Source organism: Macaca mulatta, chromosome 2 (genome assembly GCF_049350105.2).
Source record: "Macaca mulatta isolate MMU2019108-1 chromosome 2, T2T-MMU8v2.0, whole genome shotgun sequence".
NCBI classification, from domain to species: Eukaryota; Metazoa; Chordata; class Mammalia; order Primates; family Cercopithecidae; genus Macaca; species Macaca mulatta.
The window spans coordinates 9587176-9609185 of record NC_133407.1 but is presented as its reverse complement, the minus strand read 5'-3'; the positions used below and the strand labels follow the sequence as shown (position 1 = coordinate 9609185).

General features: G+C 39.5%; 1 protein-coding gene across 2 annotated transcripts in view; it reads left to right on the top strand.

Moving 5' to 3' along the window:
* Window positions 1-22010, top strand: part of TPRG1 (tumor protein p63 regulated 1) — a 365690-nt gene that overhangs the window by 80401 nt on the left and 263279 nt on the right. For both annotated transcript variants that reach the window (XM_077991227.1, XM_077991224.1), the window contains exon 3: window positions 18277-18379. The gene's annotated coding sequence lies outside the window, so the exon portion shown is untranslated. The remainder of the gene's footprint in view (window positions 1-18276; window positions 18380-22010) is intronic.

Genomic DNA, 22010 nt, shown 5'->3' with positions numbered 1-22010 from the left:
AGAACTAGAAATACCATTTGACCCAGTCATCCCGTTACTGGGGATATACCCAAAGGATTATAAGTCATGCTACTATAAAGACATATGCACACGTATGTTTACTGTGGCACTATTCATAATAGCAAAGACTTGGAATCAACCCAAATGTCCATCAGTGACAGAGTGGATTAAGAAAATGTGGCACATATATACCATGGAATACTATGCAGCCATAAAAAAGGATGAGTTTGTGTGCTTTGTAGGGACATGGATGCAGCTGGAAATCATCATTCTCAGCAAACTATCGCAAGAACAGAAAACCAAACACCGCATGTTCTCACTCATAGGTGGGAATTGAACAATGAGAACACTTGGACACAGGAAGGGGAACATCACACACCAGGGCCTGTTGTGGGGTGGGGGGAGCGGGAAGGGATAGCATTAGGAGATATACCTAATGTAAATGAGGAGTTAATGGGTGCAGCACACCAACATGGCACATGTATACATATGTAACAAACCTGCACATTGTGCACATGTACCCTAGAACATAAAGTACAATAAAAAAAGAAAAAAGATGTCAAATTTTCCCAAATTAAATAAAAAATTCATAAAATTCCAATCAAAACGTATACAGAGAAACTTAAAAATATTAGGTCTAAAATATATTTTGAAAAACAAAAGTCCATAAGTAAATGATAATTTTGGAAGAGCAAAAAGGAATACCTTCCCTACCCTCTATTATTATATAACCATAAAAGAAAAAAAAATAGCCTGCCACATGAACAGACAAGTAAAACAATGGGATAAAGAGCCATAAACAGTTCCATATGGAATATGGTATAAAATTAAGGTGATTAGCTTAATTTGCCTGTGAAAATTTTACTGCCTGTTGGCCTAGCAAAATTAAAAATAATGTCCTCTTTTACTTTTCAGTTTGGAATATATTGTGTGATGTCTTCATATATAACCAATTGATATAATAAAGCAATGGAGGAAAGATAGGCTTTTTAAAAGCATATAGTATCGGCAAGACTGGCTTGTTAAATGGAGAAAAGTAAAATTTGATAAAATTTTGAGTTAAACATTAATATGTGAAATGTAAAGATAATGTAAAGACAAACTGGTGAGAAAATATTGGAACGCACTTTGGCAACTTTGGGGTGGGGAATGATTTCTGGAACAATACTTCCAAAGTTAAAAGTATAATGGGTAAAAAAAGAATGGAGATCTGTTACGTAATAATTAGGAATTTCTGTTCATTGAAGGACACTGTAGATAAAAGTAACAGATGGGAGACAGACTGGGGGAAGAAAATTACAACATTTAAAACTGACAAGGGATTAATATCTAGAATAATTAAGCAATTCCTGCAAATCAACAAAGAAAAGAGAGTAATTGGCCAAAAAAAAAAAAATAAAAAAATGAATAGACAATTCACAGAAGGGTAAACCCAAATTACTTACATGCTCATGAAGAGATCCCCAACATCATAAGTAATGAGAGAGCTATAAATTAAAACCACAATGAGACTCATTTCACACCCATCAGATTGGTAACAACAAGAAAGTCAGATGGTATCATTGTTGGCATAGATGTGAAAAAATGAGAATATTCATGCACTGCTGGTAGGAGTGGAAACCAGTGAGCCATTCTGGAGGGCTATATATACATATATATATATGAGTTTGTGTGCTTTGTAGGGACATGGATGCAGCTGTATATATGTATATATGTATACCCCTTGACCCAGAGATTCTCCGAGGGAAAGCTAAGCAGAGTCACATGTGACATATACAAGGATATAACTATCTAGATGTAATAGCATTGCCGTTTTGGTAGGGACGTGTTGCTCTATGGAAATGTTCAGAAAGAAATGGAGCACAGTGAACCCAGAGCTGGCTCTCTGTAGGCTTGTATTCTTTGCTGAATCTTCAGTAAGAAGAAAGCAAAGGTTACTCCCATTCCACCCCAGTCCTAGGGCATTGTCAAGGCCCAGATACACCCTGGTTCCTGGCACTGTGCAAACTTTCAGGGCCCTGTTGTGAAATTCTCTGGGAAGTTAAATACATGAATGGTGTTAGAAATTCAATGGAGCATTTTAAAAAATGAGGGTTACCACAAGATGCGGGCAATGTTTAACTGAAACGGGAAAATGATACAATACAGGTTTCAGTGACAGCTAAATAACAGAAATCCATGACATCACTGAGTGCAGACACTTAGAGGCCCCAAGAGAAATTTGGAGACCCCTTTAGATCTTTCCTTCTGTGTAGCGAAAAGAAAGCAATTTCGTAAGGGAACATGACAGTGAACATTTCTATTGAAAACCACAAAGTTTTTACAAGTTTAGCAGAAGTCTAGTTTTGAAGATCAAATCATGAAGAGAGAATGTACACTTGTTTTCCTGTCATTTTCTGAAAGCCAGAAAAATAGGTGAAGCTTGTCTTGATTCAGATTGTACCTTGGAAAGGAGATCATTCTGATATGTTCTTCTCACTCTTAAGTTTTTTTTTTTTTTTTTTTTTTTTTTGACTTTTCAAAGAACAACAGAACATTAGAGCTAGAAGTAACCTCTAAAGTTAAGTAACACAGCTCCAGTCTGCTATGGAATTCTTCCTACAAACATGCATTTCCTAATATGTAAACCTCAAGAATCTACTGGAACCAGACCATTGATCCATTACTTTAAGATACGTTAGTCCATCCTCCAGCGAGTTATGTAAGCTTTTTCTATAGAGGCTATGCCTGGAAAGCTTCTTCCCTGACACTCTAGCGCCAGGTTATAACTCTTGGACCTCGCCTGCCTCCACTAAACTCCAAAGTTGGGGGTTACATTTTTTATAAGTCTTGTTTTCTCTTGAGTGGCCTCATTGTGGTAGATGAAAGAACTGAATTTTAATGAAAGTGACTTAATTTTAATGAAAATTAAATAGATTTTCATGACCCCTTAGACATTGAAGAAAACAGCGAAATATTGAACTTCTCTCCCCTCTCTAACCACTCTCCTAGTTATTTTCAGGTACTCCCAGAGGTATACATGATGGACAAACAAGCCTCCTCAGTTTGGGTTGCCAAAGTGTTTGTTTCCCTGGTAGTCTCATCACTGTTGCTGCTGGTGGTATTCCCCATGGATGGTGCCAAGAGAGTTATAGCAAGGGTTCTGTCTTCTCTTGCTCTCAAAATACCACTTCAGGCCATTCCTTGGCTTCCTGCTGTGGCTATTGGCATCTCTCAGTGGGAGCACAGTGCCATTCTGTCCACCATTAAGAGCACTGCTGTGCTTGCCTGCTAAGCTGGTATCAATCCCTGATACTGGTGCTACTTCTGGTCATATCTTCTGCAATGGAAAGAATCTCTTTCTCCCAATCTTGTACCATTGTCTGTTACACTGGTCCCACAGTGGTATGACTCTTACTCTCAAAGTCTTAAAGAAACAATGGGTAAAACTTTCCATCCAGGTTGTTTTCTTTTCCCACAATTTGGGCACAAGTCCTTAGGGACTGAGCCACGTGATGAGTCAAAGGGTGGTCCTCAGTGTCATTCTTCCTCTCTTGCTCAGAGGTACTTTTCAGGCATCTCTGCCTGGGCTTTGGCTGCTATTCCTTAGATTGACTTACTTCCCAGGAGGCTCCTCAAGCCTGTTCAGCTCTGGTCGCCCCTCCACAGTCTTCTGGTCTTTCCCTGACTTGTTTCCAGTTTAGGCTGAGAGCAGCTGCAGCTTGAACCAGGGCGCCTTTGCACTTTATCCTGGATAACATCACAGCTCTAGATTTGGTGGAAGAAAACAGAATCAGGGAACTCTTGAGCCACAGTCATTTCAGGACGTTGCCAGGCTCCTCTACTTCCTCTTTCCTTATTCCTCCCAAGTCTTTGCTTCCTTCTTGCTACGTTGGAAGAACCCACCTCCCCCTAGAAATAGGATCATTTTATAAGCTGGATTCTCACATAGCATGGTCATTGCATTCCTTAAACTCACCTCTAGGCCCCAAATGAGAAACTAAAAGCTGCTTGAGTTATTCAAGTAACAGGAAAAATATAGTATTGCAACTAAGAATTTGAACTTTGAAATCAGAGAGTCTCGGGTTCAAATCCCGGCTCTTCCCTTTCTGGCTGTATGCTTTGGGCAGATTATTTAACAACTCTGAGCCTCAGTTTTCTTATTTGTAAAAGGAGAGTAACAATAGCACGTACTTCACAGGACTATTGTGATTAAGTAAGCACTCAATGTGTGGGAGATATTATTGTTTCTAATTAGGGAGCAAAGTAAAACTGCACACGGGGCATGGGCAAGGCACTGATGGCATCCCTTCTCATCCCCTGTGGGGAGGTGGAAACAAGCTTCCTAGTCTCAGCCCTTTACTCAGATGCCAGCAATTTTCTGCCATGTTACCTGGTGATGGGGCCCTCTGGTGGCAGGAGAGAATGTAATTTCGCTTTGAGAGACCAGCTTGCCCTTAGATCTGCTTTCAAGTGGAGGTGAAGGGTTGGGGAAAACCCCAGCAGATTCTGAAACTGCCATGCACAAAGGCCTCAGACTTACATGCTGAGCTGTTCCTGTTGCTGCAGAACTGTTTATTTCCTTAGGATGTTGAATGTAAAGTGTACAACTAGACACTGTCTTCTCTTGCTCTCAAAATACCACCTCAGGCCATTGCTTGAGCCTCACCTAATAATTTGGATTCTGATATGAAAATCAACTTCCCTACCTCCAGCCTTAGGATGCTTCTGCATTGTTAATGCCAATGTTAGAGGCTTGTTTCTGAATCACTGGGGAGCTCTGTAAACACATGTTGATGGGAACTGACCTATCTTCTTAAGGGTAAGTCCTTAAGAAGCCCTAAGCACTGAACAATAAAAAATCTTCCTTTTTAGAAATTAAAAAAAATCTGAAATTATAAAATAAATATTAAAAAGTCAAAGAAAGATAAACTTTTACCCATAATGACAACCTCATGTCTTTTTTTGAACTATCAAGAATAAATTTCTTTTCCAATTTCACCTTTTTTGTTTAATTTTATTTTTCTAGTATCTTACCTTGTGTTTTATCCCTCTTTGAGTCATCCATATCTGCTAGGTGTATAATAAGCTTTACGTCAGAGGTGAGTAAAATACTGATAACATTTTCTATCTATAAGATGTTTAATAATTTATAGATTACTTAGGTATCTGTTATGTTTCAAAAATCTCATACCAATCCTGGTTAATTATGGATTTTCAAGAAATACTTTTTGAATGAAGAGGAAGGAGGAAGACATTGTATCTTCAGATGAACACGTAGAGTCCTGGAGAGGTTGTGTGCATCACTGGGCTAGCAGGGGTCAGAGGTGACTTAGCAACCCAGCTCTTCTCACTGCTTCTCTATATTGTATCTCAGCTGCTTGAGGCATACTTGATGATCTCCTCATGAAAATGAACTCAATCATGCTTGAAGAAAAGCATGCTACACAATGGAAAGCTAAATAGTTTCTTTGGGCATTGAGATCAATCATCATATAACAACATGTAATCTGCTAAGGCTGGGAGGAACCTTATTTTATGGATGAGGAAACTGAGGTCCATAGGAAGGAAGAGCTACAAGCAGGAGGCTGCATGGTGGCTCACCAGAAGAGCTGGCAAGGAAACCCTGGTCTTAACTGAAAGACCTGCATAAAGGAGACAGCTGAAACAAGCTAGAGTAAGCCCAGTGCCTGTTACCGTTTGTAACCGGAGACAATGACCACACTGTTCACCCATTGTTTATTCTCCAAATATTTTGTAAAGCAAAGGAGACCACTATGGGATCTGCTAACTATAAGGCCTTTCTACTTTCACCTGGTTTCACAAGGTCACAATTAAATGGGCCCTGTTTAAAAAATAGAAGGAAAACTATATATAAATTGAATCCAAACTGAAAGATAAATCTAAAGCACAAAATATTGGCTTGAACATAGGGCCTCATGGTGCCTGAATTTTAATAAACATAAAATTCTTTCTTTGGGGAAGCAACATGATGGGGATACAGATTAAAGAGTACAGTTTAAAGGGTATTGCGAAGACCCTGAGACTTGGAATGAGGAGTGTCAGATTGTGGAGATGCTTTCAACACTTCCACTGACTTTCTCTGTGACCTTGTGCAAGAAGTTTCTTTCTTAGCCTCAGTTTTTCCATTCACAAAAATGACAAGGTTGGACTGCATATCATGCAGGCCCTTTATGGGATTTGACCTCCTGTGACATTAAGTGCTCCCTTTATTTTTCATATTTTCACCCCTGATGGAAGAACAATTTGTTGACTTACTAAGAAGCAGACTGTCATAAAAGCCAATCGTCTGCTTAACTCCATTACAATTTTTTGGGCGACAACTGCCTTCAGAGACTGGCTTGTATATATTGACAGCATGCCATTCACCACCTCAATTTAGGCACTGCAATGGCACTGGAATTCTATGACACCCACTCTTGAATTGAAGGAGGGCACGGTGACATTGGCATTTCTGCTTGGGGCTAGTGGTTGAATCACTGTTTAAAACTAGTAGTTGGGTTGTGATCCAAAGCTTATTGGAGCCAAAAGTTTCCACAAGGATGTCATTAAGAGAAGTGACTTTTATTCCCAGAGAAGAAAGCTGGGTCTCTCGAGACGATGAAGTCTATGAATAACGAGTGCCATCTACAGCATTTGAGCAATACCCAGTAGTGAGACTAAGACAAAATAACTTCATTTTTTTTCATGTCTTATTTTTCCATCTAATGATCCAGTATCAATGTTTTGCTGGTGTCTGTGTCTCCTACAATAGTAGGCACAAGGTAGATATTTAGTAAATTCTTAATAAATAAATGAATATATAAACATTACTCTCCCAAGTTAGTTCATGTCCTCAAAGAATAGTAGAGAGAGAGAGAGAGAGAAGACCTGCAAGTAAATAAATACAAGGCAGATTGTCAGAAAGAGACAAGTTAAGTATCACAGGGACTTCAGAGCTGGAGAGGTTAGATGGAGCATCATGAAAAACAAAAACAAAAAAATGTGGTCGGGTACGGTGGCTCATGCCTATAATCCCAGCACTTTGGGAGGCTGAGGTGAGTGGATCTCCTGAGGTCAGGACTTTGAGACCAACCTGGCCAATATGGCAAAACCCTGTCTCTACTAAAAATACAAAAGTTAGCAGGGCGTGGTGGTAGGCGCCTGTAATCCCAGCTACTCGGGAGGCTGAGGCAGGAGAATCGCTTGAACCTGGGAGATGGAGGTTGCAGTGAGCTGAGATCACGCCATTGCACTCCAGCCTGGGTGACAAGAGCAAAACTCCGTCTCAAAAAAAAAAAAAAAATATATATATATATATATATATATAGAGAGAGAGAGAGAGTGAGCTGAGCTTTGAAGGACAGTTCTGTTTTTAATATATAAGGATAGCAAAGAATAGAAAGAGGATACTAAGGTTAAGAAGAGCATAAGCAAGGGCAAAGGGGAGCTATGTAGTACAGCAAAGAGCAATGGCCTAGGTTGCATGAGGCAGGGAAGAAGTTTGAAAAGGTAGTTGGTGGTCTTCTTGAGGAGAAACTTGAATGACAGAATTTTTGGACTTTTATATAAAATGGATGGCCACTGAATGTTTTTGAGAAAGGGAATGATATGACCAGATCAAAGGATTAGAATTAATTCATTTAAACCTGTAACAGTATAATATGAAAGGATCATAACATTAGATTTTTATGTCAAAGTGTGGTTTGTTTTTTGACAGTATAATACTTATCCTGGGTGAAGAAAATGAACTCTTTCAGCCATCAGAGTATTCATTAATATTCTTGGCAAGTCACCAAATAAAACTGCTACCCTAGAAGATCTAATGTGTCCAGCATAAGCTGAGCTGTACCTTTAGAGAGTTTATTGAACTGTGCCCATCATGGGTTAAGGTCTATTTTTAATCAATGCTTATATATATATTTTAAAAACATTACACTCAGATAAACATCTGGAATGGCAAATATGATATTTTAGTCTTAAGAACACCAAAGGACTACCCCAAAATTATGACAGTCTAATTGCTAACTGCATAACACTCTATTGCAAAAATTGCAGTGTTTTCATCAATGTCCAGGTCCAATTTTCTACTTCATCTATATAAGTGAACGACTTCTTTAATTGCTATTCAACAATCATAGAAAAGAAGGTCAAGTCTCAAATTATATATTTCTAAATAATAAGATCAGGATTTATACATTTTGTGGGAAAATGTAAGTGGAAAAGATGGCTGCTCTTGGAATTAGATGTTCAGACTTCATTTTGATGCTGTCAATTATTAGCAGTTAATCGGAACAGGTTACTTGATCTGTCTAAACTTCAGCTTCTTAATCTGTAAAGTGGGAAAGTGTCTGTACAGTGCAAAATATCTGTACAGTGCATGGAATAGAAGCTGGTACAGAATAATTATCTGCTAAATGGTAGCTATTTTAATCATTATAATTGTTACTAATATTATATATTTTTCCTTGATTGTATATTTACACAGTAAGAAATTATTTATATTATAACTGGAACAGTGTTGGCCTCTTGGCTATATTTAGATCACAGAAACAAGATCCACCTGCAGTAGAGAGGACAAGCCTGGGACTGACCGGGTTGGAGGCCAAGGAAGTCTGCCTGCTGCAGAGGCTTGGCATTTGGGCAGCTATGGTCTATATCCAAAGGTTCAATATACACACCAAAGTCAGGGAGGGGCTGGGGCCATAAAGGGAAGGATAAGTAAGAGGGTGCAAAAGAATAAGGGAAAATCCAGCAGCAGGAAGATGTTACTCAAAGTCAGGAAAGAAGCAGGATCCTGAGTGCAGGGCCTCAATAAGGGGCAACAGCTCCTGGAAATGAGTCTGCAAAAGCTCAGCTGACTTCTAAGGTTTTAGCTATGAGACAGGATACTGGGACCAGGAAGTTGGGGAAAACCAAGGAAAAACCCAATTGAATCTCGGTTTGGGCCAATGGTTCTTCCTGTGCACACTGAATTTGTAGGTCAATGACAGCAGAATTTAATTTCAGAGTCCAGAAATCTGGACACCAACTCTGTTGGTGGACAGAGATTGTTGGTAAACCCTCTGCTCCACTTAGGCACTGAGGTAAGCACAGTCAGTGTGAACTCAGAAATCACAGAGACAGTTCAGTAAGGCAGCTAATCAGATCTGCTTCTCAGGACAGTTGCAAAGATCCGATTAAATATGTGGGACAGAGCTAAGGGCTATTTCTTTGGGCAGCATCTAGGAAAATGTTTCTGGCTTGAGATATAGGGAATAATATGCAGAGAATTCTTTAAGTTAAAACCCAACAGGGAAATACAGTGAAAGAGGAATGATTCATCTGACAAACTAGGGAAAATTAAAAGATTGTATAACAGGAACATCAGAACGAGGTTTTTAAGGCTTCTCTAAAAGATTTCCTGGATTCTTTTTAAAAAGTTTTAAGATTAAAGATATTTGCATTATACTTTTCCTGTAGTATACTTTTCCTTCTCTAAAAGATTTACTGGATTCTTTTTTAAAAGTTTTAAGATTAAACATATTTGCATTATACTTTTCCTGTAGTGGAAGTTGCCCAGGGAAGACAATTTTTATTCAATGGCTATTAGTCAGTTCTTTGAACTGTCTTCCCCCATCACCAACTCAGACTACCACCACTAAAAACTGCTTTAAAGAACAACAACAACAACAACAACAACAATGACACCCACGAGTTCTCACTGAACACAGAGGGGAAGAGCAAGAACTTTGGAACCAGAAAAGCTTTGTTGAAGGCAATGAAGTATGCTGGAATTGAAGCAGCTTTACTTTTTTCTGAAAATACAGGTATAGCTCTTTCCATCAAGGCCAAGTAGATGGAGAGAAGGATGCTATAAAACTGATGCCAAAGTAAGAGATATATCATGTATATTACCAAGACTTATACAACAATTTTATTATAATCTTAAATATATACATGTATAGCTTAGAGATACTGTTGATTTGCTTCCACACTACTGTCTAAAGCAATATCACAATAAAGTGAATCACATAATTTTTTGGTTTTCCAGTGTATATAAAAGTTATTTTTTCACTATACTATAGTCTATTAAGTGTACAATAATATTATATCAAAAACCCCACTGTACATACCTTAATTAAAAATACTTTATTGCTAAAATAATGTTAACAATCATCTGAGCCTTAAGTGAGTTGTAATCTTTTTACTGGTGGAGGGTCTTGTCTCTATGTTGATGGCTGATGACTGAATAGGGTGATGATTGCTGAAGGCTGGGAAGGCTGTAGCAATTCGTTAAAATAAGACAGCAATAAAGGTTGCCACATCAATTGACTCTTCTTTTCATGAAAGATTTCTCTTTAGCATGTGATGCTGTTTGACAGCATTTTACCCACAGCAGAATTTTCAAAATTGGAGTCAACTATTTGAAACCCTGCTGCTGCTTTATCTCCTAAGTTTGTGTAATATTTTAAACCTTTGTTGTCATTTCAACAATGTTCACATCATTTTACCACGAGTAGATTCCATTTCAAGAAACAACTTTCTTTGCTCATCTGTAAGAAGTAACTCCTCATCTGTTAAAGTTTGATCATGAGATTATGCAATTCAGTGACATCTTCAGGCTCCACTTCTTATTCTAGTTATTTGCTATTTCCAGCATATTTGCAGGCACTTTCTCCAATGAAGTCTGGAACCCGTCAGTTATCCATGAGTGTTGAAATTAACTTATTCCAAACTCCTGTTAATGTTGGTATTTTGACTTCTTTCCATAATCACGAATGTTCTTAATGACATCCAGAATAATGAATTCCTTCCAGAAGGTTTTCAATTTACTTTAGCCAGATGCAGCAGAAGAACCACTGTTTATGGCAGCTATAGCCTTACAAAATGTATTCCTTAAATAATAAGACTAGAAAGTCAATATTATTCCTTGATCCATGGGCTGCAAAATGAATGCATGTTAACAGGCATGAAAACAACAGTAACTTCTTGTGCAACTCCATCAGAGCTCTTGGATGCCTAGGTGCATTGTCAATGAGCAGTAATATTTCAAAAAAAATATTTCTTTTCTGAGCAGTAGGTCTTAAGAGTAGGTTTAAAATATTTACTCCATCATGCTATAAAAAGATGTGTTATTCAGGCTTTTTGTTCTATTTAAAGAGCACAATCTGAGTAGATTTAGCATAATTCTTAAGGTCCCTAAAATTCTCAGAAAGGTAAATGGGTATTGACTTAAAACTAAAGTCACCAGATCCATTAACCTCTAGAAAAAAGAGCCAGCTTATCCTTTGATGCTTTGAAGCCAGTCATTGACTTCTCCTCTTAGAAAGTCCTAGTTGTCATCTTTTTCCAATATCGGGCTGTTTTTTTCTACCTTGAAAATCTGGGCTATATGAGGGGGATCATGGTGGATGGGACTCAAGACTAGATTCAGCTCCGGACAGAGCAGCATGCGAAGGCTTGCTCCAGGTCAACTGCAAGAACAAACCAGCAATCTCAAGAGGATCCTCAGACCCTCTGAAGGAAGCGACTCCTCCTGCAGGACCTGGGAGACACCCTAAATACTATGAGTGCCCCAAATGCAGAAGAGAGAAAGGGAGACCCTCCTCTCCGAAACACACACTCCTACTGGAGAAGCTGAAGATCTGTCTGCAAGAGAAGTTTCCAACTTTACCTGGAACTGAGTCAAGTTAGAGAGCTGAGCGAAATACAGGGGTAGAGGAAGCAGCAGAAAGGACTCGAGAGCTTGCTTGGTCTCCAAGCAGCCCATTCCTACCTGGCGCCACAGGGATCCACTGGGAGGGTGGCCAGAGGAGGAGGGAGTAAAACTCCACATGGAGAGGGAATTCTCTAGCTGAACTTTGTAACAATTTGAACGGGGTGAAAAGCCTCCTGGCCACAACTAGGGGGAGGGTGGGAATAGGGTGGGCGGACTTCACAGGCACTGGTGGGGAAGAACTAAAGCCTTTTTCTCTTGCTGCTGGGAGGCGGATAGCCTCAGGTTAAGTTTTGAAGGCCTTCTCGCCCGCCTTTCCTTTCCACCTTTCCACCTGGAAACAGACTCGGGGCTATTGGTAGTGGGGGCATGGTGGGAGTGAGACTGGCTCTTCAGTTTGCATGGGATCTGGATGAGGCCTATGACTGCTGACTTTCCCCCACTTTCCTGATGACCTTCATGACTCAGCAGAGGCAGCCGTAGTCCTCCTCGGTACACAACTCCAGTGACCTGGGAATCTCATCCCCATACCCCACAGCAGCCACAGCAAGACTCGTCCAAGGAGAGTCTGAGCTCAGACACACCTAGCCTTGCCCCCACCTGATGGTCCTTCCCTCTCCATCCAGGTAGCTGAAGACAAAGAGCATATAATCTTGGGAGTTCTAGGGCCCTGCCCACCACCAGTCCCTCTCCACACTACTACAGCTGATGCTTTCTGGAAAGCACCACCTCCTGGCCCGAGGCCAACCAGCACAAATATAGAGCATTAAATCACCAATGCTAAGGACCCTCACGGAGTCCACTGCACCTTCTGCCACCTCCACCAGAAAAGGGGCTGGTATCCACAACTGAGAGACCCATAAACGGTTCACATCATAGGACACTGTGCAGACAACCCCCAGTACCAGCCTGGAGCCCAGTAGATTCCCTGGGTGCTAGACCCAGAAGAGAGACAACAATCACTGCAGTTCGGCTCACAGAAAGCCCCATCCATAGGAAAAGGGGAAGAATATGCATCAAGGGAGCACCCCGTGGAACATAAGAATCTGAACAATAGCCTTCAGCCCTAGACCTCCTCTCTTACAGAGCCTATCCAAATGAGAAGGAACCAGAAAACCAACTTTGGTAATATGACAAAACAAGGCTCTTCAACACCCCCAACAAATCACACTAGTTCACCAGCAATGGATCCAAACCAAGAAGAAATCTCTGATTTATTTGACAAAAGAATTCAGGAGGTTAGTTATTAAGCTAATCAGGGAGGGACCAGAGAAAGGCAAAGCCTAGTGCAAGGATACCCAAAAAATGATACAAGAAGTGAAAGGGGAAATATTAATGGAAATAGATAGCTAAAGAAAACACAATAAAAAATTCAGGAAACTTTGGACACACTTTTAGAAATGAGAAATGCTCTGGAAAATCTCAGTGATAGAGTTGAACAGGCAGAAGATAGAAATCCAGAGCCCGAAGACAAGGTCTTCAAATTAACCCAATCCAACAAAGACAACAAAAATAAGGAATAAGAGAATGTGAACAAAGCCTCCAAAAAGTCTGGGGTTATGTTAAATGATAAAACCTAAGAATAATCAGTGTACCTGGCGAAGAAGAGAATTCTAGAAGCCTGGAAAACATATTTGGGGTAAAAATTGAGGAAAAATTCTCTGGCCTTATGAGAGACCTACACATCCAAATACAAGAAGCACAAAGAACACCTGGGAAATTCATCACAGAAAGATCTTTGCCTAGGCACATTTTCATCGGATTATCCAAAGTTAAGACAAAGGAAAGAATCTTAAGAGCTCTGAGACAGAAGCACCAGGTAACTTGTAAAGGAAAAGCTATCAGATTAACAGCAGATTTCTCAGCAGAAACCCTATAAGCTGGAAGGTCTTGGGGACCTATCTTCAGCCTCCGCAAACAAAACAATTATCAGCTAAGAATTTTGTATCCAGCGAAACTAAGCGTCATATGTGAAGGAAAGATACAGTTGTTTTCAGATAAACAAATGCTGTGAGAATTTGCCATTACCAAACCAGTCCTTTAGCAAGGACTGCTAAAACGAGCTCTAAATCTTGAAACAAATCCTGGAAACACATCAAAACACAACCTCTTTAAAACATAAATCACACAGGGCCTATCAAACAAAAATACAAGTTAAAAAGCAGAAACAAAAACGAAACCAAAGTACACAGGCAACAAAGAGCACAATCAAGGCAAGGGTACCTCACATTTCAATACTAACATTGAATGTAAATGACCTAAATGCTCCACTTAAAAGGTACAGAACCGCAGAATGGATAAGAATTCACCAGCAAACTATCTGCTGCGTTTAGGAGACTCACCTAACACTTAAGGACTCACATAAACTTAAAGTAAAGGTGCAGAAAAAGACATTTCATGCAAATGGACACCAAAAGCAAGCAGGTATAGCTATTCTTATATTAGATAAAACAAACTTTAAAACAATAGCAGTTAAAAAAGACAAAGAGGGACAGCATATAATGGTAAAGGACTTGTCCAACAGGGAAATACCACAATCCTAAACATATATGCGCCTAACACTGGAGCTCCCAAATTTATGAAGCAATTACTAATAGACCTAAGAAATGAGTTGGTAGCACAATAATAGTGGGGGACTTCAATACTCCACTGACAGCACTAGACAGGTCATCAAGACAGAAGGTCAACAAAGAAACAGTGGATTCAAACTATACCTTGGAACAAATGGACTTAATTGATATATACAGAACATTTTATCCAACAACCACAGAATATACATTCTATTCAACAGTGCATGGAACTTTCTCCAAGATAGACCATATGATAGGCCATAAAGTTAGCCTCAATAAATTTAAGAAAATTGAAATGATATCAAGCACTCTCTCAGATCACAGTGGAATAAAATGGGAAATCAACTCCAAAAGGAACTTTCAAAACCATGCAAATACATGGAAATTAAATAACCTGCTCCTGAACGAGCTTTGGGTCAAAAACAAAATCAAGATGGAAATTAAAAAATTCTTTGAGCTGAATGACAATAGTGACACAACCTATCAAAACCTCTGGGATACAGCAAATTTGGTGCTAAAAGGAAAGTTTATAGCCCTGAACGCCTACATCAAAAAGCCTAAAAGAGCACAGACAATCTAAGGTCACACCTCAAGGAACTAGATCAACAAGAACAAACTGAACCCAAACTCAGCAGAAGAAAGGAAATGACCAAGGTCAGAGAAGAACTAAATGAAACTGAAACAAACAGGCAAACAAATACAAAAGATAAATGAAACAAAAAGCTGGTTCTTTGAAAAGAGAAATAAAATTGATAGACCATTGGCAAGATTAACTGAGAAAAGAAGAGAGAAAATCCAAATAACCTCACTAAGAAACAAAACAGGAGATATTACAGCTGACACCACTGAAATACAAAAGATCATTCAAGGCTACTATGAACACCTTTATGAACATAAACTAGAAAACCTAGAAGAGATGGATAAATTTCTGGGAAAATACAACCCTCCTAGCTTAAATCAGGAAGAATTAGATGCCCTGAACAAACCAATAACAAGCAATGAGATTGAAATGGTAATTTAAAAATTACCAACAAAAAAATTCCAGGACAAGACAAGTTTACAGCAGAATTGTACCAGATATTCACAGAATTGGTACCAATCCTTCTGACACTATTCCACAAGATAGAGAAAAAAGGAACCCTCCCTAATGCATTCTATGAAGCCAGCCTCACCTTAATACCAAAACCAGGAAAGGACATAACCAAAAAAGAAAATTACAGACCAATATCCTTAATGAGCATAGATGCTAAAACCCTTAACAAAATACTAGCTAACCGAATCCAACAAAATATCAAAAAGATAATCCACCATTATCAAGTGGGTTACATAACAGGGATTCAGAGATGGTTTAACATACGCAAGTCAATAAATGTGAAACACTACATAAACAGAATTGAAAGCAAAAATCACATGATCCTCTCAATAGATGCCGAAAAAAGCTTTCAACAAAATCCAGCATCCCTTTATGATTTGAACTCTCAGCAAAATTGGCATACAAGGGACATACCTTAATGTAATAAAAGCCATCTGTGACAAACCCATAGCCAACATAGTATTGAATGGGGAAAAGTTGAAAGCATTCCCTCTGAGAACTGGAGCAAGAAAAGGATGCCCACTCTCACCACTCCTCTTCAACATAGTACTGGAAGTCCTAGTCAGAGCAATCAGACAAGAGAAAGAAATAAAGGACATCCAAATTGGTAAAGAGGAAGTCAAACTGTCACTGTTTGCTGACGATATTTATCGTTTACCTTGAAAACACTAAGGACTCCTCTAGAGAGCTCCTAGAACTGATAAAAGAATTCAGCAAAGTTTCCAGATACAATATTAATGTACACAAATCAGTAGCTCTTCTATACACGAACAGCAACCAAGCAGAGAATCAAATCAAGAACTCAACCCCTTTTACAGGCTGCAAAACAAACAAATAAACAAACAAACAAACCACCTTAGGAATATACATAACAAAGGAGTCGGAAGACCTCTGCAAGAAAAACTATGGAAACACTGCTGAAAGAAATCATAGATGACACAAACAAATGGAAACACATTCCATGCTCATGGATGGATAGAATCAATATTGTGAAAATGACCATACTGCCAGAAGCAATCTACAAATTCAATGCAATCCTCATCAGAATACCATGATCTTTCTTCACAGAATTAGAAAAAAAATTCTAAAATCTATATGGAACCAAAAAAGAGCTCACATAGCCGAAGCAAGACTAAGCAAAAAATAACAAATCTGGAGGCATCACACTACCTGATTTCAAATGATACTATAAGGCCGTAGTCATCAAAACAGCATAGTACTAGTATAAAAATAGGCACATAGACCAATGGAACAGAATAGAGAACCCAGAAATAAACTCAATTACTTACAGCCAACTGATCTTCAACAAAGCAAACAAAAACATAAAGTGGGGAAAGGACACTCTTTTCAACAAATGGTGCTGGAATGATTGGCTAGTCACATGTAGGAGAATGAAACTGGATCTTCATCTCTCACCTTATACAAAAATCAACTAAAGATGTATTAAGAACTTAAACCTAAGACCTGAAACTATAAAAATTCTAGATGACATTGGAAAAACTCTTCTAGACATTGGTTTAGGCAAGGATTTCATGACCAAGAACCCAAAAGCAAATGCAATAAAAACAAAGATAAATAGTTGGGACCTAATTAAACAGATTTTGCATGGCAAAAGGAACAGTCAGCAGGGTAAACAGACAACCCACAGAGTGGGAGAAAATCTTCACAATCTATACATCTGACAAAGGACTACTATCCAGAACTACAATGAACTCAAACAAATCAGTGAGATAAAAACAAACAATGCCATCAATAGTGGGTTAAGGACATGAATAGACAGTTCTCAAAAGAAGATATACAAATAGCCAACAAACATATGAAAAAATGCTCAACATCACTGATGATCAGGGAAATGCAAATCAAAACCACAATGAGATACCACCTTACTTCTGCAAGAATGACCATAATCAAGAAATCAAAAAACAGTAAATGTTGGCATGGATGCGGTTAACAGGGAGCACTTCTACACTGCTGGTAGGAATGTAAAGTAGCATAGGCACTGTGGAAAACAGTGTGGAGATTCCTTAAAGAACTAAAAGTAGAACTACCATTTGATCCAGCAATCCCACTACTGGGTATCTGCCAGAGGAAAAGAAGTCATTATTCGAAAAAGATATTTGCGCATGCATGTTTGTAGCAGCACAATTCACAATTCACAATTGTAAAATTGTGGAACCAACCCAAATGCCCACCAATCAATGAATGGATAAAGAAACTATGGTGTGTATATATAAAATATATATATTATATATAATATATATATTATGCAGCCATAAAAAGGGATGAATTAATAGCATTTGCGGTGACCTAGATGAGATTGGAGACTACTATTCTTAGTGAAGTAACTCAGGAATGGAAAACCAAACATCATATGTTCTCACTGATATGTGGGAGCTAAGCTATGAGGATGCAAAGGTATGAGTATGATACATTGGGTTTTGGGAACTTGTAGGGAAGAGTGGAAGAGGAGTGAGGGATAAAAAACTACAAATATAGTGCAGTGTATACCGCTTGGGTGATGGGTGCACCAGAATCTCACAAATCACCACTGAAAAACTTACTTCAACAAATACCACCTGTACCCCAATAACTTATAGAAAAAAAAAGAAAGTCTGATGTTTAGTGTAGCCAGCTTCATCAATTTTCTTAGCTAAATCTTCTGGATAACTTGCAGCTTCTGCATCAGCACTTGCTGCACTTTTATGTTAGGAAGACAGTTTTTTCTTTAAACCTCATGAACCAACCTATACTAGCTTCTAACTTTTCTTCTGCAGCTTCCACACCTGTCTTAGCCTTCATAGAATTGAAGATAAAACCAGCCCAGTTTTCTCACAGAACTGATGTTTATGGTTTCTTTTGAGGAAACATAGAAATTGATCCTCCCAGTCTTGAAACTTGAGAAAATTATTTTTGTCTTATCTGAGTTTCTTTCTCAGGAAACCAAACATTTGGGCTCCCGCATAGTACCAAGGAATTGAAACTTACCAGATCACTGCATCCGGACAATGAGATGCCAGACCCCGCACCCACCATGATTGCGTAAGTGACCATCCACTTCCTGTTGACCAACTCCTGCTCCTTGCTCCTCCCTAATTTCTGTTTTCCCATACGTGGTTACGTTGCTTCTCTGCTAATATAAACCCCTAATTTTAGTCTGCCAGGGGGATGGATTTGAGACTGATCTCCCATCTTGGCTGCAGTACCCAATTAAAGCCGCTCATTGTCTCAGTGATTGGTTTTCTGTGTGGTGAGCAGCAGGAGCTAGACTGAACCCTGGTGTTTTGGTAACAAAGAGAGTTAGATCGTTGCCCTGGATTAGGCTTTGGCTTAAGGGAATATTGTAGCTTGTTTGATCTTCTATACAGATCACTACAACTTTGTATCTGCAATAAGGCTGTTTTGCTTTCTTAACATTTGTGTATTCACTGAAGTAGCACTTTCAATTTCCGTCAAGAATTTTTCCTCTACATTCACAATTTGGCTGTTTGGGGTAAGACGCCCAGCTTTCAGCCTTGTTTTGTTTTGTTTTGTCTTCAACATTCTTTTCTCACTAAGCTTAATCATTTCTAGCTTTTGATTTAAAATGAGAGACATGCAAATCTTCCTTTTACTTTAACACTTACAAGTCATTGTAAGATTATTTATCAGACTAATTTCAAAATTGTTACGTTTCAAAGAGGAGAGAGTCCTAAGAAGACAGACAGAGACAGGAGGATGACCAGTTGGTAGGACAGTCAGAGTATACATATTTGTCAATTAAATTTGCCATTTTGTAAGACCATGGTTTGTGGCACCCCAAAACAATTACAATATTAACATCAAAGATCAATGATTATAGGCTAGGCGCAGGGGTTATGTTTGTAATCCCAGCACTGTGGAAGGCCGAGGTGGGATTGCAAACATAAGCCACTGCATCTAGCCTGTAATCAATGATCTTTGATATTAATATTGTAATTGTTTTGGGGTGCCACAAACCATGGTCTTATAAAATTGCAAATTTAAATGGCAAACTCCTCAAGGCTAGGAGTTTGAGACCAGCCTGGGCAACATAGTAAGACAATAATGTCTTTTCTACACACATGCACACACACACAGACATGCACACATACAAAGCCAGGTGTGGTGGTACTCATCTGTAGTCCTAGCTACTTGGGAGGCTGAGGTGAAAGGATCGCTTGAGCCAGGGTAGAGGTTATGGTGAGCTATGATTGTATGACTGCACTCTAGCCTGGGTGACAGAGTGAAACCCTGTCTCAAAAAAAAAAAAAAAAAAAATCACTGATTATATATAACCATAACAGATAGGATAATAATGACATAATAATAAAAAAAAAGTTTAAAATAGTTGGAGAATTACAAAAATGTGACACAGAGAAACGAAGAAAGCACGTGCTGGAAAGATGGCCCAGCAGACTTGCTTGCTGCAGAGTTGCCACAAACCTTCAGATTGTAAAAAAGGCACCATCTGCAAAGTGCAATAAAGTGAAGTGCAGTAAAATGAGGTATGTGTGTACAATTTTCTCTAACTAAACTCTCTGTTTGAATAAAATGCTACCTAGTATTTAGTTACAGAGTTTCTCCTGGCTCAGTTAAAAGTGTTGTGTGTGAACACTTAGGCTAGGAATATGAGATCCTTTTCTAAGGTCCCCAGCTAGTTAGTAGAGATCTCTTAATGCCCAGTCTGAAAGTACCACTGTCTTTCTTCTAGTGTTATCTCTTATTCCCTCTTCTTTCCAAAGACCTTCTACTGTTCCTTGCTTAGGTTTTGATCCTCAGAAGCAGACCCTGAGGCAAAAATCCATGTGAAATTGAATTTTGAGGAGATGTTCCCAAGAATAACTGGTAGAGCAACAGGGAAGTGGAACCAATAGAAAAGGAGGCCAAGTCAGAGTATGCTATCAACCAGAGGTCCGCAAGGGCCCGCTCAGGCTCTGATTCACAGTGAAGTTTTGGGAAGAGTGTAGGTAGTCCCAGAAAGTTGTCCCAACCAAGGTTCAGGGAAGCTAGAGTATTTATATTCCTCATTCATCAGTCATTTGTTAAAGGAAGCTCTCCATCTCCTGACCAGAGGGCTGGGGTGTGGATGGGAATACGTAACATATCAGACACTTCTTATTCTCTGACTGTGTAGGCAAACAGGTTCTGGCCATTTGAGAACAGTCCTCCCAACAAAGAGATGACAGGTGCTAGTCGTCAGGAGTAAAATTCCACCCAAAGCTAGTGTTAGTGAAATTGGTAACAAGATCCAAGGGTATATGTGTGGAGCCCTGCTACTGTCCCATACAGTTCTTTTCCAGGCATAGAGGATGTACCACACCCATTATGATCTGGTTCCAAAACCTCTCTCACTGCTCCGCTTTTACCTTACCTTCCAGCCTCCTATCTTTGTATATGCTGTTTCTTCTGCGTGCAGTGGCCCTCTCTTCCCTTTCCATTTGCTCTTTCTTACTCTGCTTCAATGTCACCTCTCGTATGAGGACTTCTCTCTCTCTCTCCCTTCCTTCCTTCTTTCTTTCCTTCCTTCTTTCCTTCCTTCCTTTCTTCCTTCCTTTTCCTTCCTTCCTTTTCCTTCCTTCCTTCCTTCCTCCCTCGCTCCCTCCCTCCCTTTCTTCCCCCTTTCTTTTCTGAGAGAGAGTCTCACTCCAATGCCCAGGCTGCAGCTCACAGCAAGATCTTGGCTCACTGCAACCTCTGCCTCCTGGGTTCAAGCGAGTCTCGTGCCTCAGTCTCCCAATTAGCTGGGATTACAGGAACGTGCCATCATGCCCAGCTAATTTTTGTATTTTCAGTAGAGACGGGGTTTTGCCATGTTGGCCAGACTGGTCTTGAACTCATGACCTCAAATGATCCACTCACCTCTGCCTCCCAAAGTGTTGGGATTACAGGCATGAGCCACCATACCTAGCCTATCAGAGGTATTTTTGCTGTTTGTTTTCTCTCCCCCTTATTTGTGTGTGATTCCTTCCAGGCAGAGTACAGGACCCAATAAATAGGCCTCAATAAATGTTGAGTAAATGAATGAAAAGAACTTCAAGGCTCCCTGCCAGTCAAAGTAATCTCTCGCTCCATGATTACACCATTTTCCTCTTAATCATAATTATTCGTACTCATGTACTAATTCCACTGCTGGTTTACAAGTTCCTTGAGATCAAGAATCATGTTAGATTCCCCCATGAAAGTGCCTAGTATAGGTTTTTGAACATGGTAGGGTGTCAGATAATGCCAACTGGAGTGGTTCAAAGAATCTCTCAGTGCGGACAGATGAACAGATCGAATCCATGGCGCTGCAGCAGGGTGGGGTTTTCAGTTTTTACCCTTATTCACACCCACTCCTTTGGGACTGCAATGTCTTAGGCTACTAATCAAAATGATGGCTGGTGCTTTGGAAAGCCTCAATACTATGTCACGGTTGAAGATGATATACATCCCCAAGTTCATACGATTTTTTTCCCACTGCCCATCCAGTACTCTTCTGACTGCATCTTGAACCCGCTTCCCCCTGAGGATAATTTTTGAAGTGTAAAAATTAATCACTCTTGCTTCCCCCTTGAAGCATTGCTAAATTAATGACTTGACATCACATCTATCATGCTTTCTGTAAGCTCTCTAGGGCCCATTAGGATTGGGGAGTTCCTGGGAACACAGCACAGGCTGAGTGAGAAAATCCTCC